This window comes from Triturus cristatus, chromosome 3_2 (assembly GCF_964204655.1).
Source record: "Triturus cristatus chromosome 3_2, aTriCri1.1, whole genome shotgun sequence".
In the NCBI taxonomy this organism is placed as follows: domain Eukaryota; kingdom Metazoa; phylum Chordata; class Amphibia; order Caudata; family Salamandridae; genus Triturus; species Triturus cristatus.
The window spans coordinates 403769224-403792168 of NC_140584.1; the positions used below are offsets into that span (position 1 = coordinate 403769224).

Here is a 22945-nt window from a genome sequence, read left to right on the forward strand (position 1 = left end):
CCAATATGTCTCAAATTATTGACATATTGGCTTTCCTAAAGTTTTATGCTGATGCTGATCAACATCAGTAAAAATCAAAATGCTTTTTGCTGATGATCTGCAGCATCAGCAAAAAAAAGGAAAAGTCACAATGACGCTGTCGTTGCTATCAACCAGCTCAATCTATAGACCCATGCCTGTGGAACAATGTGGGTATTGTTCTCTATTATTATCTGAGACCGCGCTTATGTCAGTAAATTAAAAAAACTAAAAAGTTAGATTTGTGTGAAAGCGCTTTTAGTGTAGCGGAGTGGCCTAGCAGCAAATGGTTGCTGTGGGGCCCTCCCAAAATACATAAATAATGTTTGCAGTGAGAGGAAGCATGTGACGGGGAAACCAGCGAAGACGGGATGAAAGTGAGGGAGCAACAGAGGCACACAAAAGCACTGTATAAAACATGGAGTAACCATAGTAGCAAATGGCAGTTTGCCTGGCCATCCAAAAATGTACATGTACAGCAATAGGTAGGGCAGTGATGGAGGAGCAGTTTGGGGGTGGGTGAGGAGGAAGTAATGGGCAGGGTCAGGTTTTGAGTGGGCGAAGTGCAACACAAGCAAGATCAATGAAACATAGTCATTCTCATGACGTGCTTATTAAATAAGATAGATCCCTAAATGTGAGCAGTGGAAGTTTACAAATAGTCGATCGAAACAATGGTAAAGAGACTGTGCTTTAGGGGAGAGACAAACACAAGAAGAGGAAGGAAAGCATTGAATAAGAAGCAAGCAAATGTGAGTGGCAATAAAACTAACAAATGGTAAGCAGTAGCAAACATAGCTAAAAGTTGTATGTAGACAAGACATAAAGAGAGGGGAAGTGAGGGGGAAAAAGAAGGGTGGAAGGTACAGGAGGGATAAAGAAGGCATTGAAAGCCTGAAGAATGAGAAAGAGGGTTGATGAAGTAAGGGGGGAACGAAAGGGTGAAGGCAGGAGGATGAAATAAAAGAATACACAAAAGAAGAACTCAATGGAGATCAAGGGAGGCAGGGGGAGGAATGTAAGACAGAGAAGATATGGAGAAGCATGCAAGAATTTAGATATGTGAGGAAAGGAAGCTGTACTCTTACTACAAACAGAAAAGATGTATTGGTTTCATTTCTGCTCTCCCTTAATGATTGTGGGTGATTGTCACATATAGAAAGAATAATGGCAGCAATATGGTGACAATTTTCCGGCCACATAAGACTGACAGAATTATCGTAAAACATACGCATCTCAACATCTGGGACCGTATTACAGAACGTGCCCCGGGGTCGCAACGGGCATGTGTGCCCGCTTTGTGCACCCCTGGGGCACTTTGGTATTACAGATGAGGCCACAGATGGTTGTCCAGCCCCTCCCGTAATACTGATAGTGCTGGTGCACATGTAGTGCCAGCGCTGCCATTAGAGGGCGTTTCCTCATTTGCATGGGGACGTGACACCATGCAAACGAGGGAATCACTTTTTATCTGTGCCCGTGCTGTATTATGGATGCAGGCGTAGAGGCAAACATGCTTTTAAGTGCGACACAAAAAGATGGCACACTTTCAGTCCGCCTCCTAAAAGCAGCCCACTGGAGGGGATAAAGGAGATCCACCGCTGACCCCCCAGATATCCGCTTGCAGGCGGGTGCACTCACTGCACCCGCCTGCAAGGTGATCTCTCATCCCTCTTAAAAGTGCAGGTGCATGCCGCCTGCAATGGGAAGCACGGAGCGGCTCTGAAGCAGCTGCTCCATATTTCAGTTGAATGCACCGCCCCCAGGGCAGCGCAAGTTTGTGGCTGCCCTGAGGCAGCACATTCACCATAATAGGGTGCACTTTCCTTGTGTGCGCCCGGTTCACCTGTTTTAAGGTGCGCCATGGTGGAAACAGTGAAAGTGCGTTCTTATGGTAATACAGGCCCAGGTGTTCTGCCTCAGCTCCGCGCACACAAACCGATGCATGTGTTGCGCGTGCCTCACACATACACCTCTGCATAAGGTGTTTGCCTGACATACACACACAGGTACCCACACCTCTGTACTTGGCGTTTTGCCTGACATACACACACAAACATCTGCATCGTGCATTCTGCAACACACACACACCGTGATGAACACACACACACATATACTTCTGCATCGGGTATTGTACCAGACACACACCTCAGCACCAAGTGTACACAGACGCACGCACAGACACGCACACACTAACACTTCTTCAGCAAATGATCTACATGACATGCACACACCTCGGCACCAGATGTACACACAGAGAGACACAGAAGCACAAACAGACGTGCACACTCACACCGTGGTGGACACACACGCACATACACTTCTGTATCGGGTACTGTACCTGACACACACACACCTCAGCACCAGATGTATACAGACACACAGAGGCACCAGATGTACACAGACACACACAGAGGCACGCACAGACACATACACGCAGACACACACTTCTTTTGCAAATGATCTACATGACACACACACCTCGGAACCAGCAGTCAATCAATCAATGGAGTTTTAAGCGCGATACTCACCCGAGAGGGTCTCAAGACGGAGGGGGAGGGGAGGGGAGGGGAGGGGAGGGGAGAGCAGGCCCGGTCAGTTTAAGAGCCAGCTGTAAATACAGAGTTACACACACACACACACTTCAGCATCAGGTGTTCTAGCTCACACACACACTCTCTATATTCCCCGCATCAGGTGCTGCGCCTGACCTGTCTCCTGGGACTCTTGTTTATGCTACCTTTTGCTTTTGACATTGGATGCTGACTGGCTTTTGATATCGCCAGACGCTGAATATTAGATTTACATAAATACAAAAAGAGAGTTTCTTGGAAGGAGGTCAAAGCGAACCTAGTATAAACACATTCTGGATATGCGGCCTTTTGGTATGACTTTTCCTCTGTTTCTTGGCCGTCACATACATCCATCTCTTGACCCGAGCCGAGAAGGGAGGCGAGCTTTAAGAGAGTGTTCTTGGCATGCAGAGCACAACTTATCTCCGCTGCACATGTACAAAGCATTCCTTCCATCACAAGCAGCAGATTCGGGCCTCTCAGAGCCCGGCAATGAAAGGAATGTCACCAGCCCCACGAGAAATAGCACTAAACCGGTCTGTTTTTTTTTTTTTTGCACTGTGCTTGTCACCACCAAACTGAATCCAAATTGGGGGCACCATGGTTCATCTGTTAACAACCCGCTCCAAAACTAAACATTCTACTAACCTCGCATTCCAAAACCCAACTAACAACTCAACAGTCGATTGATGCCCAGCTTAGGTCTGGACCAAAGAACCCAAGATTGCAAATGTGCCAGAATGCCTTATTAATGGTAAAAACAGCTGCACAATTACTCAAAAATTTGGATTGGCTGGTGTTCGCCATAATTCAGCTATACATTTCGGACAAGCAAGGTTATAGTCACCTATTTAAAACCGAATGCCAAAGGCGGCGTTCCTCAAAATATGATTCAGAAAAAATGAACAGCCAAACGCTTTACTTCAGCAACTGGCATCTCACAAAGGAAAATGTATCGCTGCTTGTTGACAGTATTCTATTTTTACATTTAAAGTCCTTTTTACATAATACGCTGATACAAAGGACATTGATATTAGAGACAAATTGAAAATGTATTCACAAGATTGTTTTGTACTTATATTAAGTTTGTTAAACAGATTGACCAAAGCAATTATAAATAACAATGGCTTGTTTTCGGCCAAAGAATTAATCAACTACTTAATATTTGGCTTCAAAAAAATTCCCTTCTTTAGAATAAAGATGGCCTAAAGGGGTAAATAAATATGTCCCCCTTTTGCACTTCCTCCAACTATTGCCATGTGCTGTCACCCTGATCCCTGGCCAGAATGTAATAAATGTCTACGTCATGTGTTCTTTGTTTCGTGATTGGCCATCACTTTGGCCAATCACATAATTACGGTGTTTGTAGAGCTCTGCACGTCACATTGGGGTCATGGTAGAGCGCTAGACCACACGGTGGTCGCTGAGGGGGTTCTAAATCGGGCTGAATGACAAAGTGTTCTCTGATTGGTGTACTCAGTCCATCTCAGGGTTGCATGCATGATCCTATTCAGGTCACACATGTGGGGAAGACTTTAGTCCCTATTTAAAGTTTGACCTGCCGGTTATTATGGCGGATGTCTTCTTCGCCATATTACAAGTGTGTTATAGTCAATGGTACTACGGCAGACAGGACATCCGCCATGTTTGTAGCTATTGCCATGTTTCTGACAGACTTTGTCAGCCAAACTCTAAATATTTCCCTGTGTCTGTCTACAAATGGTCCAGAAAACGTTTTGCTCTTTTCGTGCTCAACTGGAAAGGGTTGGGAATCAAATGGTGGCATGTGAGCTGAAGAAGTTGGACAGCTCTTGACATTCAACGTGCAGCCACTCCAGGGTTGGAAGAGTTCTCCCACGCAACGTGCCTCCTTGAAACGGACATCATTTGTGCTAACCCAGTATCGTAGAATGATAGCCCTGGGTCCAAAACACATGCACAAAAGTGAGACACCCGACATCTCCCTACCCAAAACTGAGTACTATAACACAGGCACAATTGGAGTGCATTGGGCTCTCTTGCCCTGGTGAGACTATGCCTACTGCATTAATGGTAGCTATGCCCCCTCGCGATCGTCATCTCCATGAATCGCACTATCGCACACGCCTACCTGGTATCGGTATACCTTGACGGCACACCACTAAAAAACAAGGAAAATTCACAAAACTACTCGAAATGCATAAACTGCTGCAGAGCTCAGTGTAGCAGATTAAAATACTGAAAATGAGAAAGAATTTCGAGCTGAACGAATGATGCAGGATAAGGAAAATCCCCACCTTTGTGTCCCTGAGTTTACAGTTGTGTAAACCACAATGAACGAGAGGAGAAGGTAAAGGAATTAAACATGTGTTGGGTGGTATTGAGGGTCCACTAGAAGGAGGACCCTTTGCTACTGCTATGTTGCATTCAGCAGCACTTTGATTGCATTGCCTCTTCTCCGGTACGCCCAGTTTGGTCACTAACCCATTAAAAGTAAGCAGTGCTTTACCTTTGCTAGTTCCATGTGCCTGGGGCCCGTGCATCATCATTGCACGGACCATGCACAGTTACCTCGGGTACAGCCTTTGCAATGACTCTCCATTAGAGAGGTCAACGAGTTACAGCTTGCTTTACATATCTGTGCCACCTGTTTGCCACAACGCATTACAGCCCTCCTTTTTCTTATTTTGTCTTATTAGCTCTCCCTGAACAAAATCAGGCCCTGTGAGCTGTTCTTCTTTGGAGACATAGCTCCTGGGGCTCTGGGGGCTGCCTGCTGCCTCTGATAGTTGATGCAGGGGGTACGGATCACCCCCTGTTCAAAAATCTCTTCTCTCATGTACTGGTAGCGACACAAGGACACAGGAGATGGCTGTAAACGTGGAGACTCATAAAGGTGCCTCTGGGGCAGACTAGGGTGGATAACCCTAAGGCAATCTGAGAGGTAGCTACTCCTGGGGCAGCAAGGGTAGGTAATATCATGACAAATAGAGAGGAAGGGACCCTCCCGATAGAGACGAGGGTACTGTAACCGCCGTGACCCATTGTTACCTCTCCTTCATGGACCATAATTGGTATCCATCATTCGAGGCGCCCTTGAGGTACCTACATGTTTGGCAAGTCACATCTGCTGGCGTCCCAGTGGTACCCACACGTCTTGGTACCACAGAGTGCCGGTCATGGATGCCCTCAGGGTACCGAACAATCTAGGTGCCCCACACAGGGACCTGCCTCTCTGAGAAAAAATGTCCATTATTTACAGTGTATAGAAACAGCAAAACTGCAGCGCTGCACTGCCAGCATCTGGCAGGTGGGAATAATGCCGATTATAAATGTTAGTCTTTTTCAAATGGTTCGGTCCGTGATTCTATAAGCAGGGCGTCCCTTGCGTCAATGGTCTGTGCCTCGCCATGCACTGAGCGCCAGAGAGGGCCAGGCCAGGCGCCATGCGAGTTTCAGGAGTTAAGAGGAGGGTTCCAGCCATGGAGAATTTGGCCTGGAGGGGCCGCTGGTACCCCTGGCTTTCACTTAGTGTCTCTGGCACTCGTCTTGCTGCCCTCGGACTGGAGGGTCACGAAGGAAGCAGGAACAGGAAGTCCTTCCCCTGGCCCCTAAACAGCAAACAGAAGGGTGCTGAAGGTCTAAGGGTGGTGCAAGGGGTCAAACCTGTGACGTGATTGATGCTACCTCGGTTACCCCCAGCGTCTTAGTAAATCAACATCCAGGTGCGTAGCCCTCTTAACATGCTTGGAGTTGGGACCCCTCGAAATTAATTCTTCCCCCTAATGTACACATGTGTGAAGCCAAGCCTGACTGGGCTCAAGGTTCCCTCCCCCACCCCCACCCCCAACCCTCTTACCACCGCCTCCTCCCCGGGGCATGTGCAGGCCAGAGGGGGCAGCAATGGATTCGGGTTTCCCAGCAGAACCGTCAGGTCGTTGGCCCTTGGTCCAAGCATTGTCGGCGAAGCAGCGTCGACGCCAGTCGCCATCATCTGGTTTTCATATTCGACCTCCTCGCGCGTTTTTGGACAGCTTCCTCGCTGCGTTTCTGCTGCCAAAAATGTTTATTTATCCTCGCATCTTGGAGCTGCTTCAGACACTATAAATACTTTGCCGGATCCGAAGGCCCCTATTGTCAACGGAGAGGAGGTCTTCAGGAACCCTCGGGATTCAACGATTGTTTACAGAAAGCAGGACCACTTAATTATGCGGCGTGGCGTTTTCTGCGCAATTCTGCATTGGAACCATTTGCCGCATAATCCACCATGTGCTGCATCATTTGAAGATTCTAACAAAAAGCAAATGTTTCCTGCTCAGAAAAGTTAATAAAAAATGTTTTCCCACGAGGTAGATGACCTTTCGCAAAGGTTGACTGGTCAACTTTTTGTTGCTTATTGCTGTTTTTACTGATACTAATAAGATTGATTGCCCTACAGTGTTAATATGTGTAAAGTAATCATAATAATAATAAAGTAATATTGTCGCAAAAAGTTCTGTTTTAAGCTAAACAAACTGCCTTTTTTGCCCCCCAGTTTAGTCAACCCGGCCACTTAATTTTCCTTCTGTGGTCACATAACTCCAGGGTCTTTGCCAATAAGTCTTCTTTTGTTGGGATATGATAGGGATTCGTTCCCTGTCATGTTTCTCTCATAAACTTCTGTACTGGAAACCCACATTTCTGTACAATCCTCTGCAGTTTTTAGAGGTATCTCCTCATAGAGGGCTTCTAAATGTGGTCCGCGGCAAGCAATGTTCTTGCCCCGTCTTTGCAAGAAGCCCCTGACTACTAGACCACTTCCTTGTTCCCGAAATTACATCATGACGTGAGTATCCCTCCCCAAAGAAGTTTCCTAGAACCACAGTTCTAGTTCTTAAAAAAGAATCCCACTCTCACACCCATAGGTATATATTAGGACCAATTACATAGGAACTCCCGGCTCTGCCTGACTCTGCGACCATAGGGGAGGGACATAACGACTGTAACGAGGAAGAATGGAGTGAGAGTTTGAGAATCACCACCGAGGGGCATATCAGCAACAGCCGGCGATAATTATCACTAAGCGCACTTAGCGCTAGGATAATTATCGCTGGCTATCGCTGAATTTTATCGCTGAGATAGCGTGCTATCAGCAACGCTTCTCTCAAAAGCGATAAAATTCCTGGCGCAAGCTGCCAAATGTCCGATTATCGCTGGAAATCCAGCGATAATGGCCCGACCTTTGGCGATGGCTTGCTGATAGGGCAGGGCAGACTCAGCCATGATAGCCACCTTCCATTGGATATAATGGCTAAGTCAAACTAAAAGCAGGTGTAAGGAAAGTAGCGATAACCAAGGTTAGCGCTACTTTTCTTATTGCTATGCTCGTTAGCGTGCCCATTGATAATTGGAGAAATGTCGGTTAGCGACATTTCTCCAGTTATTTTGGGAAGGAACGTCCACTTTGCATCTCATTAGAGATACAAAGGTGGACGTTACGGGATAGGGCGCTAAGGCAAGGATTCACGCGATAGCGTGACCTTGCTGATAAAGCGATAAAATTATCGCCGCTTTTCGTCCAAAAACGGACGCTAAAGCGGCGATAATTCTATTGCCTCGCCTTGTTGATATGCCACCAAGTGCCTCTGCGAGTGTCCCAGAATAGTCACAGAAGTGTAACATAGAATCCCAAAGCCCCTGTGGTGCGGTTGGCCTCCAAGCTCAGGGGCCCCCCTCAGCACAGTACCCGAGCAGGAGAGCTCCTGACTGAGTCCAGAGGGAGCCCCTCCATGTAGTTTGCAGGGGGGCACCCACAAGTTTGTAACACTAGTGAGTAGTTGCTGTTATTTTCCCGCCCTGGGATTATTGTTACTCGGAGTGTCCCGGAATAGTCGCAGAGGTGTAGATTAGGCCCCCAAAGACCCTGCGGTGTGGTTGGCCTCCAAGCTCAGGGGGCCCCCCTCAGCACAGTACCCTAGCAGGAGAGCTCCTGTCTGAGTCCGGAGGGCGCCCCTCCACCTAGTTTGCAGGGGGGCACCCTCAAGTTTTGTTACCCAAGTGAATAGTTGCAGTTATTTCCCCGCCCTGGGATTATTGTTACTAGGAGTGTCCCAGAATAGTCGCATTGGCGTAACATAGGCCCCAAAGCTCCTGCGGTGTGGTTGGCCTCCAAGCTCAGGCCCCCCCCCTCCCTCAGCACAGTACCCTAGTAGGAGAGCTCCTGACTGAGTCCGGAGGGCGCCCCTCCATGTAGTTTGCAGGGGGGCACCCTCAAGTTTTGTTACACTAGTGAATAGTTGCTGTTTTTTTCCCGCCCTGGGATTATTGTTACGCATGTCCCGGAATAGTCGCAGAGGTGTAACATAGGCCCCCAAAGCCCCTGCGGTGCTGTTGGCCTCCAAGCTCAGGGGGCCCCCCTTAGCACAGTACCCTAGCAGGAGAGCTCCTGACTGAGTCCGGAGGGTGCCCCTCCATGTAGTTTGCAGGGGACACCCTCAAGTTTTGTTACACAAGTGAATAGTTGCTGTTATTTTCCCAACCTGGGATTAGTGTTACTCGGAGTGTCCCAGAATAGTCGCATTAGTAACATAGGCCCCCAAAGCACCTGCGGTGCGGTTGGCCTCCAAGCTCAGGGCCCGGACCCCCGGGGCACACTACCCTAGCAGGAGAGCTCCTGACTGAGTCCGGAGGGCGCCCCTCCATGTAGTTTGCAGGGGGGCACCCTCAAGTTTTGTTACACTAGTGAATAGTTGCTGTATTTTCCCGCCCCAGGATTATTGTTACTCAGCCCATGGCATTATCAGTAGGGTGACCATGCGTCCCGGATTTGTCGGGACAGTCCTGGTTTCTCACCAGCTGTCCCAGCAGGTTTAGGAATATTTAGGTCATGTCCCGGTTTTTTTTTTAGAGATGGTTGTCTGAAAACAGTGGGAGGTGCATTTTTTTCCCTCCAAAGCTAGGATATTTATCAGCTGTTATAAGAAAGCAATTTATTTAAAAGGCATGACACTGCCTTAAAAAATTGCATTGCATTTATTTTCTTAGTGCCTCTTCTGTAATTCTATGGTGATGAGCGCCGTCATTCTGTGCGCCGTTGATGCCAAATTATAGTCCTTCTTCTATTTTTGCGAAATTTCACGTTTTTTGGATTTAAAAATCTGGTCACCATAATAATTGGGGCACTGGTAACGAGAGGCCATACGTAATGTTGACATTTTGAGCCCAAACACGTCCCAGTGACAAATTATTGGTGACTTATCCTTAGAGAAAGAAAGGAAGGCTGTGTGAGTGAAGAGGTATGTGTGAGTGCGCGCATGTGCGCATGGGTAGGTGTGTGCTCACGAGCAAATTCGTGTTCGTGCGAGTGTGTGCACATGAGCACGCGCACTCAGTCAGTGGAAGACACTCGGGCATGCGAGAGGTGAGTTTTGCCTGATGGATGATCTCCTTGCGGGGGCTCTGCAAACGGATGTCCGTTCTTACTGCCACACGCAAAGGGTGGTTTTGCGGGGAAATTGCTGGGAAATGAGCCACCTCTAGGCCAACTAGCAGTAATCGCTATAATAGCCTGCCTGACTCAGCTGGAGTTCACCACATCATGGCCTGTTGCAGAGAGTCCTGGAGCGCGTGACTGGCGGCCATGAGCTCCTCTCTCTCGATTAGTAACTGCGGGGGGGCGAGACACAGAAACGAAGATGGGCAGTGGACGCCGCTCCGGTGCTAGCATCTCTCCATGTGGCTTTCATAGGCCACTGCTAGTCCTGCCCCTCTCTGTTAATGTGCTCTGTAAAAGTTCCCCACAGTTTTTTCGAGGGGAGGGTGGAAGGGGGTTTGGGGCGCCTATAGAGCATGCTTGAGCACCTGCGAACCTCTAAAGAAAAGTACCTGCAGAAATGTGTTCGCAAAGCGCACTGTGTTTAGCTCTCAGCGCTGCCGCTGCAACGCCCCCCCCCCCGTCTGTACGGGTAGGGCATTCATCTCTCTTTAGGCGATTTCTGGTGCAGAGCTGCCCTTGCCCCATCTTCGTGTTTTACCTCCCTTCCACCCACCTATCCATTCACTCATCGTTTCACCAACGCATCCATCTTACCACTCATTCATTCATCCACCCACTCATTTATTTACTCAGCATCCTTCCTTCCTTTCACTCTTCCTTCTATTCAATATTCATTCCTTCTTTCCATTTCCTATCTACACATCTTTTGGTATTCCTTGCTGTCATTTGCTCTTCTATTGTTGCTGTATTTATTTATAGTGTTATTTGAGATTTTGTCTGCCAAAATGCAGACAGAAGAGGCTTATAACAAACCCCTCCCTCGCTGTAGCTTCTAAAGTGATGCCCCTACTTGAAGGGACTCTTTTTTGGTCTCACGTAGACAGTACATCCATCCAAACTTTTTTTTTCCTTAACAGTGGGCTTAGAGACAGCCCATAAGTTACCATTAGTTGGCTTTATTGTCACTCTCATTTGGTAGCTTCTTATTGTTCAGCTGCAATAAGCTTCCTTCATCTCCCATGTTTGTCCCACCCTTGGAGCATGGACGAATTACTTGTGTCCTTCCACTGCACATTTTTTTAGATGCTACTTTTTTCTTTGTGATTTAGCACTTTACCAGGATCCATCTTTTTCAGCTGGCTCCCTCATGTACTTTTCCTTCCTCCATGTTCCTCTACCTCTTTCTTGTCTGTTTAGCTTGTCCCATCCGCCCTCCCATTCTCCCTGGTACATGTTGCTTGCCCCCACCAGTCCTCTCTCATTCGTGTTGCTTGCCCCCACCTTCCCTCTTGAGTCTGTTTTGCTTGTCCCACCTAGCCTCTCTCCCTCCTCGTCCGTGTTGCTGCTTGACACTCAGCCCCCATCACTAAAAAAACACTATCATGCGAATACTGCTGGCTGTTTCATAGCCCTCCCCCCCCCCCACATCTCTGTTGACCATGTTGTCTTCCATTGCACCCTCCTTCGTGCCAGCAATAAAAAAAAAGTGCTCTGACGCAACCTGCATTGGCCACATCATAGATTTTTTTTAAACTTTCATTTATGCTGCACGACAGCCGTACTGCGGTATAGGATGACTAAACATTGACAAAGCCAATAGCTCTCCTCTCTTAGCCAAGACCAATTGGCTTTTCAAATGCTTGTTTTTAGTTTGTTTTTGGGAACTTCAATGGAGTGCATGTGTTTCCTTGCTCTCTCGCGCCCCTTTTGTTTTTTAACAGTAGCTTGGCCTTTAAAATCTGAGACTTACTGGCTTTGACTAAGCATCTCTTGTATAGCGGTCAGCGATATTATGTTTTTTCCCCATGCATAATAAGCGTAGTTTTCTGAAATATAGTTGTGCCTTCGTCTGAGTATAAATTATATGCACAGAATGCTTGTGTGTGTGAAAGTCACACAAGGTAACTGCTCAATGTATTTTCTAAAGTTGCTAAAATTATGCTGTGAATGTTGCTGGCACAGTACGTGTGGATGCATCCCACATCCACTTCCCCGTTCCTGCGAAACGTTTTTCACTTGTACCACTCTCCTGTGGGAAGAAATTACATGAAAAGCAGAAGCAGAAGAGAAGAAAAAATGACGCGAAATACAGAAGACACATTATTTTAGATATAAGCTGGATTTTGCTTGTGTAAACCAAAATTGCTCATGCCCAGCCTTGCTCTGCTCGCGAGGGTTACGCCATCGCAAATGTTCGACTTTGTTGTTCTCTGTATTGAATCTTATTGCAAGCCCCTAATGTTGCTTTGATGAATCTCTCCTTAAAGTGTCTACTGTTCTGGGGTTTTCATGTTTGCGTGTCTTTTGCATTGTGTCCGGGAATGGGGACTGCAAATGACAAGCTCTTGTACTCATCCTGGTGGTTCTCCTGAGGGGTGTAGCTTCGGGGAGGGGGGGGGGGGGGTGTTTTGGGCTTTACACCCCCTTAAAAAATGTATTCTGTTGTAAATAGTTGGGTACAAGTGGGTTAGAGTCGGGTAGAGTTTGGTGTCTATTGGATTTCACCTGGTATTTGCACACACACAGACACACGCGCACACTCTCTCTCTCTCTCTTTTTGAATGTCTTAAATCATGTTGGATAGTTTGAAAAATATTGTCAATACGCACTGCCCCTGAAGCCTCCACCCCTTCATGCTCTGTTGGGAAATCTGAAGTACACAGCCCCCCAATCTCACTCCTTCGTTCACCACTTCTCTACGGAGTTTAACTCGCCAATATCCTACCCTGGTCTCCATTCTTGTATATGAACCTTCCACGTGGAACTTCATCAAAGGATCTGCTTGAATCAGAGTTGGCGGCTTCAAACACACATCCACCTCCTGCTTGTTGGCTGAGCAAGAGAGATAATCAGAGTAATTTGCGGCCTCTGCCTGGCACGGTCTTCCCTTGGCGAGAAATGAAATCCCATGACATCAAGATACTGTGCCACTGTCCTTTTTGAAAAATCACCGAAGCCAGGGCAGTTGGCTTTACATGCCAGGCTTCTACCCTGCTTTGACTCAAGGGCCTGGTGACTGGAGACATATGATGGGCGGTGCGGCATCTGAAAGGTGGTGCATGGTAGCATAAGAGCTTCAGAAAAAACCTGCAGCAGAAAATAATCATTCTTAACTGCAAGAGATGTTAGCACTGAAAAAGAGGCAAGGGGCACTTACTCCTCAAGAGACCCCAAAATAGTAGGCTTGCAGCAGGTCATAGCAGCAGACCACACACCGGACCACAAATCTCACCATGGTGCTTCAGCAGCTGAGCACGTCAAAGAGGCCACTCTACGCCACAAACCACGTTATCTGAAACATTCAATGGAGTCTCTCGGGTATCCTGTTCCTGTATCTTTACTTCTGCAGATGTACGAGACGACTGCGGTCACAACTCACCCCCTAAATTACCATTTCTATGCCATTTGTGGAGCTGGACACACAAGGCCACAGTTCTCAGGCGCCCTTTGATGGGCCGTTGCCATGAGCACTCGGCTGGGCTCAGCCCTTGAATCTAAATCGAGGCCACACTGCTTGGGTTTGTTTAGTTGGACAAAGCTCTTTGAGTGTGGGTCTATTCAGCACGCTTGGGAAGTAAGAAGCAGCGCTCGCGGCTCAGACAGAGGCCCAGGCTCGAGGCCCGAGGACTGAAGACGGAAACGCGCCTTCACCGTTGGCAGTGAGCCATTGGTCATGAATAGACCTACAAATCCCATCCCGTCCAATCAGTGAACAGCAAGGGTTCGGCAGGAAGCACGTGGGATTATGAGCATTGGACTCACAGGCTCCACTCCCCACACTGCCACTGAAGGGCAGTGTAAGTTTGGACAAGGGACAAGATGTGGCCTTTTGCTTATATGTCGCCCTTACAATTACGTGTTTAGCTGAAAAGTGCAATTTCCGTACTCGTTTCTGTTTGCCTAAGAGTGGTCTTTTATTTGAGCGTTCCTGACAGCCACGGGGCCTCATTTGGACGAATGGGATGCTCCCACAAAACGTGACAGATATCACTTTGACCATATTGTGGCGAGGTTAACCGGTCCGCCAACCTCTAATTGTGATCCCATAAAGTTTAAAATATTGAATAATCCATGGAGATAGAAAAGCGGGGAGCTTTGGTATTCCTGGGTGTCTCTGACAAAACCTCTCAAATCTCATTCCCTGGTGTGAATACTACAGCAAAGTGCACAGCCTCACGCTTCACCATTCCCAATGGGCGAACTGTCTTGATTATTTTTTTTTGTGCCTTTCTAATGCTGCATTAGCTGTTTCAGGGCTCTCACCCACAAAAATAGTTAATTCAGGTCACACAACGAGCCAAACACCTTCAAATTACCCTTCAGTGCAAGCTTGCGCCTTGAAACCCATTGCATCCTAATAGGCACCCAATGTCATCCCTTCAAACATTTTTCCACCTATCGAGGTATCCCGGCATTCTAAAATCACAATGAACAATTTCTGAGAAATACACAATTGTTACATTTAAATAAAATCAATCACAGCCTTAAGAAAACAAGCATTGAAAATGCAATAGGTCTCGCCTTTGATTAAGTTAAAGCCATTTGCTTTGCTAATGGTATTGTATAGCAAAGCAAATGACTTTAACTTAATAAAAGGCGAGACCTATTGCATTTTTAATGCTTGTTCTGGTGGGTTGTTGAACAGCCCTGCCAAGTGCCACGCATCTCAAGTCAGCCTAACGCATTTTATTAGTTTGTCGCATCCCCCCCCAAAGGATTGTCTTACAATGTGCTGCACCAGACAGGACTGCACGGGATGACAACATTATTTGAAAGAGAATGCGTTGTGCCCATCAGTTGTGGTGCCTGGTCCAGTATTCCCGGCTGCTGTGACCGTGATGCTGGGGCATGATGATTAATGTCACACAGCTCCACCCAGAGGACCCCACTCACTCCTCATTCTAGTTTGATCCAACAGGCTTCGCAATGGACTGTAATTAAAGACAGCTCGGATACATTAGAAACTTGTTTTCCAGACGGGTAACTCGTGTCACAAATATAAGGGTTCACTTTGTATTTACTGCACTCATTTTCTCAGATTGACGTCTAAGTCATGTTTTACTGAGATCAGGCATTAGCGAGCTGGGCCCAGGCCCTGGGCGCCAATATTACGAGGGGCGCAGCAAGGAACTGCCTGCCTTAATGTCATGCAAACAGCAGCTCTTCCATTCCACTTGCTTTCAATCGTCCCGTTAAAGACTTTGCAATCAGCCCTTAATGTACCTCCGCGTAAGTGTTTGCACCCCATCAACCCCGTGTCCTCCTCCCATCTTCCTCACACCTCCTGCCGTCACACCGCAAGGACCCTCCCCCTCCACAACAAACACCACATTTTCTTTCCACCCAGGATGCTGTCCCGGTCAATCCTATTTAGGGCCGGCCATGACATATTTACACACATAATTTGGCCCATTCATAGTTCTTGTTTATAGGCATGTAGGAGAAGAGCCACAGTGCATATGTGGGGGCTATAATATTTCATCCGAAAGAGCGCTTTTATTGGGGGTTGAACTCAGTGGTGTAACAATAGCTTCTGAGTGCCCTCTCCGTCAGTCTGCACAGGCTGCAGGCCCCCGCCCTGAGAGATCCGGACTTGGTCAAGCGCGTGGGGGCCCCTCAATGCACTCTGCAAAGGGTGGGGGGGGAGGCTCAAGGTGAATCGTTACACCACTGGTTGAACGTCGCACTCTTAAATACTCTGGAAATTGGGCACTCTTAGGGGCATAAGAACAGGAGGCAAGAATATATATTAGAATTCAATGGTGCTGCATTTATATAACTCAAGATAGTTGTAGTTCCAAATCTTTGCAGCAAACTGTATTCCTTTGAAATAATCATGAGCTACTTATATATCAGTTAAGATTGTGCGTTTTATTGCGCATGGTCCATAAACAGAAGTACTTTGCGATTGGAAAAATGGCCCTCATTAATCGTTACCTTTTTTAAGAGCGAGTTAGATTGTACTGGCTTTCTAAGTGCTGCAGATTACAGGCATTAAGATTACTGAGTTTTATGGAACTCTGGTGGGTCTCTTCTCGAAATGTGACCCACAACTCACTTTTCTCATTGCAAGGTAATTACTTTTACATTGTTTAGTCTGGTGGAGCCATAGTTTTCATAACGATGCTGTTATAAAAACAAAGTGACTCACAAGCCTAGCATAAGAACTTTAGGAGTGGTGCCATGTTGTTTTACGGCCATTCGTACGTTACGACTGTGCAAAGAGGGGCCATTTCTGAATTTCATCTATTACAGGCACATGACTGATTATGAGCTAATGTCGGTCAGAGTGTCACACCAAAGGCATTGAAATGTCTCATATAAATTGTAATTGAAAAATAGAAATGTTGCACTTAAGCACAGTGAAAACTAGGCAGGTATGGGCAAATGTTAAACAATAAATTGTGCGCAAGCAAGTGGATTAATTAACGGAGCTATCCCTCCAGTATTCTCCCAGTACTGAATACACAAAGCTCTGTGCAGCACGTGCCTTAACTTAATAAGCTATTTCAAAATGTAGCCTGTTTGTGGCCAATAAAACTGTTAAGCCCTCTAACAACATAACGCTTTCAGACTCCACCACTGATTCCTGGAGTATTTGACATTTCCTAAACTGTGAAGGCCCATGCTCTCGTCATCCCCCTCTTCATGTTTGTTCTCCAGCCTTAAAGGGGACGCGTGCAATGTGGAGGAGAGCAAGAAGAGCTTTCACTTAAAATTTAGCAGGGCTTTCAGAATGAAACCTGCCACACAAGAGGACTGAGACAGACATCATTTGACTCTGCAATCTTTATTAAAATAATGAACTCAGCAGCATTCTGAATACGGGCAGCTCAAGCAATGATATCATCTGGGGCGAAAGGCTCAACAAGAAGGCCTAAAAAAAGGACAAGTAGTCGGAACACTGTTGAGGACATTTTCCTGGACAAGGTGTAGATCTTGACCATGTTCAGGGTCGGGATGATCTTCCAAGATTTCTTTGCCTTTTTCAAACATTTCTAGAGAATAATGTCAAGGGCAAAAAAATAGATTTGAAGTTGAGATAGTTGAGGTCGGTGGGAGCAGTTTTGGTGTTGAATACTTTAATGGCTACAAATCCTCCCTCTGCATTGAGGCAACAGTAACACCTTCACTGGTCCTGAAGAAAGGGTTTTGTTAAAGTGCAAATATTTTCGTAACCCCTGCCAAAATGATATTTTGCATTTATTTACACTACCTCCCAGAAAAAGTGCTGTGTTTGAGGACTTTTTTAGGTCTTACCTGTGACAGGGCATGCGCTGCTTGAGCATGTGCTCTTGCTTTCATGATGTATTGTGCACAATAAGGGGTTTAGCCCACCCACAGCTTACCATTCATTGGTTCAACTGTAACTCTATTTTGCTGCCTCCTAATTGGCCACAGTGTGCCTCGGCGTCCATTCCTGCTTCTTCTGCTTCTGCTTCTTCTGTGGCGCATGGACCAAAGATAGATTGATTCACCCTAATTAGTGTTCCTCTGCTGATTGTGCTGTAATTCAGGTACTGTTTCTGTTGTCCGTGTTTCTTTATCCCCATCCTCTTATGATGTTTATTCTGTATTGTTGATGATGCTTCTTTATTGTTGTGTGTGTTTATCTTCCCAACCCACCCGTTGTTCAAGTGTCTTCATACTCCCCACCTACCCATTTTTCATGTTGCTTTATCGCTTTCCTCCCACCCATTGTTTGTGTTGCTTTATCCCCTCCCACCCCCCCACAAAAGTCGAGATGTCGAGGAGTTGACTCTCACTCTTGCAAATGGCTTATGATAAAGGAGCTTCGCATCTTTGACTCCTAACTTCACCACTTGCACCTCCAGTTTAGAGATGGTATCTTCTAGGGCCAGATATTCCAGCTTGTTTTCCTTTTCTTTTATCCAAATGTCCCACTGTGGGCCCTTTAGACCCACCTCCACAGGGGAATGGTCTGACACCCCCCTTGCAATATACGTTGCGCCTTGGAAATCCCCCAAGGTGTTTGCGTCTGGGTAAGTATGTAGTCCAGCCTAGAGAAGCTTTTGCGGGAGGTTGCACTGTATGTATACTGCCTGGTGTATGGGTGTTGGTCCTGCCATATGTCTCCCAGTCCCATAATAGGGAGGAACTCTCGCAGTGGTCCTAGTCATCGCCCCATCGCCGATCCTCCCAGGACATCGTGGTCAATCGACATGACATCATTCATATCTCCTCCAATTACCCACCTCCCCTCTGGCAGGTCGATCAACATTGATCCAATGGCATCTAGTGCCGTTGGTTGCAGTCCTGGGGGGCATACAGAGAACACACATTTAACCTCTTGCCTTCCCACAACCCTATTATAACAGTAAATCTTCCCAAGGGCTTTGTCCATGAACCGTCCAGAAGGAAGAGGAGGGAGTTCTTTCCAAGAATACCAGTTCCTCTGGACCCAGAAGTATGTCCCGCATGTACCAATAGGGAATATCCATATCTGTTCTGGGCTTTGCATTGGTTCCCCATTAAATGAGTCTCGGGGGAGTTCCGTTTGAGGAAGTGGAATACTGTGGTTCTTCAATACTATTATTAAGGTCATTAACATTCCAAGACCAGATTTTCATCGTCTTCTGTACCGACTTAGGGTTCCCCATTGTGCTTGTGAAGTGGGTCCCTCCCACTCCCCCACCCGTTGCTCCTGACATACCCATCTCCGTTCGACTCATCGATAATCGCAGGACATTAAAAATTCTGGTTCCACCCCTGAGTAACTAACAATAAACTAAACTTATAATATCCACTTCCCAACCCCCAAATTTGGGGCCTCACCCTGCTCCCTACTACCCTGCTAAATAGGCAAAACATACCCCAACTGCTCCACTTGCAGAGTGCCTGTTGCCCCTTAAAACAACTTTCCAATCACTGATGAGGGGTGCTCGGCCCCGGATAGGAAACCCCTTGCCCCATTCTTATTTACAACCCCTTGCTGAATACTTTTGATATAGAGTAACTAATAGAGCAAATGTTAATGTTCGTTATCCTCCCCCTCCCTCCTGTGTCTCCCGGCTATACCTCAATAACCTTCTTTTCCTTGGTCTTATGGTTTGTTTCTATTAAGTCACTCAGCTTTCAGGCCGTTTCCTGTCGTCTGCCTCTGGTTCCCCTGTCTATGGCCATCAGACCATTCGCCATCCGATCGCTCTCCGTTTCTCCTGGTGCGTTCTGCCTGTTTCGGAGTGGAGCTGGCACCTCTCCTCGCGCCCGACCCTTGGTGCGCCATCCATCAAGCCAGGCCTGTGCCTCTTCCGGCGTAGTGAAATACCAGGATTTGCCCTCAGCCATTATCCTGAGTTTTGCGGGGAACAGCATCATGTACTTGATGTTTCGATCTCAAAGGACTCTTTTCACTGGTTCAAAGCTCCTTCTCTGTTTCTGTACTAGTAAACTGAAGTCTGGAAAGAAGCGGATGTGTGCGTTTTGGTACTGAATGTCTCCTTCCACTTGGGCTGCCTGGAGTATTGCGTTGCAGTCCCAGTAGTTTAAAATCCTTGCTATTATCGTCCTCGGCGCTGCTCCTGGCCTGGGCGGAGGGATGAGCGCCCTGTGGGCCCTCTCCATTGAGAAGAGAGTAGACAGTCTCGTAGGTTTCAGTGTGTTCAAAGTTAAGTTTACTAAGAACAGGTCCAAGTTGAGGTCCTACGCTCCCTCCGGGACCCCCCCGATTCTTATGTTATTTCTTTTCATCCTTTCCTCCTGGTATTCAAGCTTAGCCACCATGGTCATGGTTTGCTGAGTTAATTACTGCACCTGAGCCTCCAGTCGTTTTGTTGTTGTTTGGAGTTGAGTGATATGTGGGTCGGCCTCTGTAACTTTCTCCCTTAATTTAGACATATCTGGTCAGATCAGATTAATCTACAGGGTAACCGTGTCTATTTTGGGTTCCAGCGTGCCCTTTAAGTCTCTGATGGCATCCATTATGGCTCCCAGTGATGGCTCCTCCGCCTTTGGGACACTTGCCACCTGGGAGTGTTTTGGGACAGTGTAGCTATCCATTTTATTCGTTTGGGATATCAAAGCACTTTTGGGCTTCACCATTTTATCAGCGCCCAGTGAAGTGTTCTAGTTGTATAAGGCGCCATCCACTGTTGAGCTCTCTGAGGGGGCAGCACTCCCTCACTATCGTGAAGTCACATCAATATGCCTTTGTTGTTTTGGGGCCACGCTTTAACTTCTGGTCCCTCTTCACGTCTGGCAAGACCCCCGACCGACTCCCCAGCAAAGCAACCCGTTGGGGAGTGTGTCTTCGGCGAGTGTAGGCGGTGACCCCGCAACTCCTTACCGTCCAGGCCTTTGCCCCTTTTCCTCCTCTTATATGAAGTTCAGGGCCTTCCCGAACCCTGTGTTCCAGTGCCGGTCATAATCCTGGCCTTAGCGCTACTTCACCTGTGGTTGGTGTCTACTGATGAGCCAGGGGGGCGGGCGGGAAGCAAGGGTTGTGCCGAACTCGAGACTCAACGGGCCCCACCGGCTCCAGCTATGCCCCACGGGCCACTCCACTGTTCCTCACCACGGTTCCACTCCACTTATTAAACTGCGCCCTAGCGAGCGGTGCAGGGCCTCCCGCTCCAGAGGAGGCCCCAGACTCGCTGCGTGGCCTCTTCAGTCCTCGGCTGCGTACCAGTCAGTTTATCGCAGGGCTCCTCCTCGGACCTCTCCGGAAGGGCCTTCCACCACCTCAGGGACTGCCCGGTTCAGTTGCTGTAATCCCAGGGGAGACCCATTCGCCCCTGAACCTCGACTCGCAGTTTGCAGGCTCTCCTTCGATGCCACAGGCTCAGCCAGATCAGAGCCAACTCCTCTTCTAGGTGTCCGAAAATGGCGTCAGTCAGGCCAGCCACCAGCTCCGCAGCTGTTTCCTTGAATGGAGCCTCCTATCGCCCTTCTGCTGGATCCGATGCCTTGGGGGGTCTCCACAGTAGTGCGCAATGTCTCACACTCATCCTCTTGTACCGATGTGTAGACGGATGTTGGAGTTATGCTCCTAAAAAGCAGAGCTCAGCTACGGTGCAACCATTCCTCTCCATGGCCAATCCACGCCTCCCGAGCCGGATACATTTATCTCGCATAGGCACTTGCTGAGGCTTCATCTGTACTGATACATCATGTTCTGGTGTTTGCTATCTTAGCTGTCTGCTACGAAAGCAACGCTGTGAAGATTAGTGCTCAATCCTTTATACAGTGTTTGAAGGCTTGGTTACTTAACTAATAAGGCTCTTGCTGGTAACACACCTATCATGATGTAATGTTTTCAATACATGGAAGTGAATATCGCGATCGCAGATGGGTGCAGTGAGCATTCATCTAGTTTTACGAGGGCTCTGATGAGTCATTCCTTCTCCTGTTCGCAGTGCATAGCGGGAAAGTTATTATGATGGTGACATGCAGCTGAATACATTTGTTTAAAGACATTTCTTTTAACGCTATGGTTATATCACAATATGCACCAAAAATGTATTTATGGCAGCCAAGATGGCGCAGGAGTGAGTGCTTTGGTCAAGAGTGCAGCCTGTCACCAGTTCAAATCGCAACACTGCCAGTGCCACATTTTTAGCTCAAGCCTAGGCAGCGCATGTGCTATCTCTTCGAGATATAGTGTATTTACTTTGTGGACTTACAGGTCGCCCTTTGACGTTTAATTTGTCATTTTGATTGTCCTACAAAAAGTCTTGCTTGCTAATGGCTAATACTTCTTCTTTGTCCCTCCTTATTGTCATTTGTATCCTCCCATGAAGCAGGGACCAAGTACTGTATCTTTACGCTTTGGTTGTTAATCTGTTCCTTTGGGGCACACATTTTTTATGTTCTTTCCTCCTCATGTTACCTTGTGGGTGCGTGCTCAGTTTCTTTGCCCATAACCCATATGTTATAGCATCTTCACTACCGTACTCTAAGCCTTTAAATGTGTGAAATGTCGAGGTCTATTTCGTTCTGGTGTTGCTACCATTGTTCTATTGAAGGTATTTTTGTTGATATACATCACTCCCTGAAAATCAACATTAGTGCATGTAAAATGCGGCATCTTTTTCAGAATGCAAGCGGAAAGCGATAAGACACTCAAATATTTTGCTTCGTAAGACACCCATTTTCTTTTGCAGTTAAAAAAAAATCAAACTTCGTAGGCGAGAGCTTTCCTTGCAGCTCTTGCTTTATTGAAGCCAGAGATAATGTGATGTTATAAATCACTGGCATTGGTTTTCTTAGGCTTAACAAGCCTGTGTGAGGAATGAACCTCTGCAGTGCAGACTAAACCGTTTTTTAGGAGTTTGATTTCTTGCGATGTTTTCTGCTGTCTACCAAACTAGACCTTTCATTGACAGTCACTGAAAGCACTCTGTTTTGTTCTTGCAAGGCAAAACATTTTTTTCTTTTTGGAAGAATTGCATTCTTAAAACATTGTAGTCACAATGTTCGTGTGAAGCACCATGTTAATGTAAATGGTTCGAGACAGACACCAAAGAAAAATGTAATGAAAACATAAACAAACACGTAACTCACATGATAGTCATAGGGAGCGTTTTTTCTCTGTATCTTGCTTGATCTTTCTGTAACCTATTGTAACTGGGATACCCCTGGAAGCCACAGTTTTCCTTGAGCAAAGAACACTTACCAAACCATTTACCTCAACATATTTTCACATTCACTAAGTGATTTGAGACTTCGGATTTCTAGCACCTATGCACAGTTGGGAAGATCCACTAAATTATACAACGGGTTTTAACAAATGCTACACATGCAGCGGCACGCTTTCGTGGATTATTGAAGATTGATACTTTGGGCTATTTGTAATTTTATTAGAAGGACATGTGGGGTGACTGATACAGCATGGATGTGTAACAGAAGAGCTTCAGCATTGTCTGGAAATTTGAATGCAAGA

At 46.9% G+C, this 22945-nt stretch overlaps 1 protein-coding gene across 2 annotated transcripts in view; it reads right to left on the reverse strand.

Moving 5' to 3' along the window:
• The window catches only part of EVA1B (eva-1 homolog B), a 119807-nt gene that overhangs the window by 53345 nt on the left and 43517 nt on the right, over positions 1 to 22945 (reverse strand). The window contains exon 1 of one of the 2 annotated variants that reach the window (XM_085647933.1): positions 6430 to 6449. The exons of the other annotated variant lie outside the window; for it this stretch is intronic. The gene's annotated coding sequence lies outside the window, so the exon portion shown is untranslated. Of the gene's footprint in view, positions 1 to 6429; positions 6450 to 22945 lie in introns of those variants that run through there. 2 annotated transcript variants of the gene reach the window in all.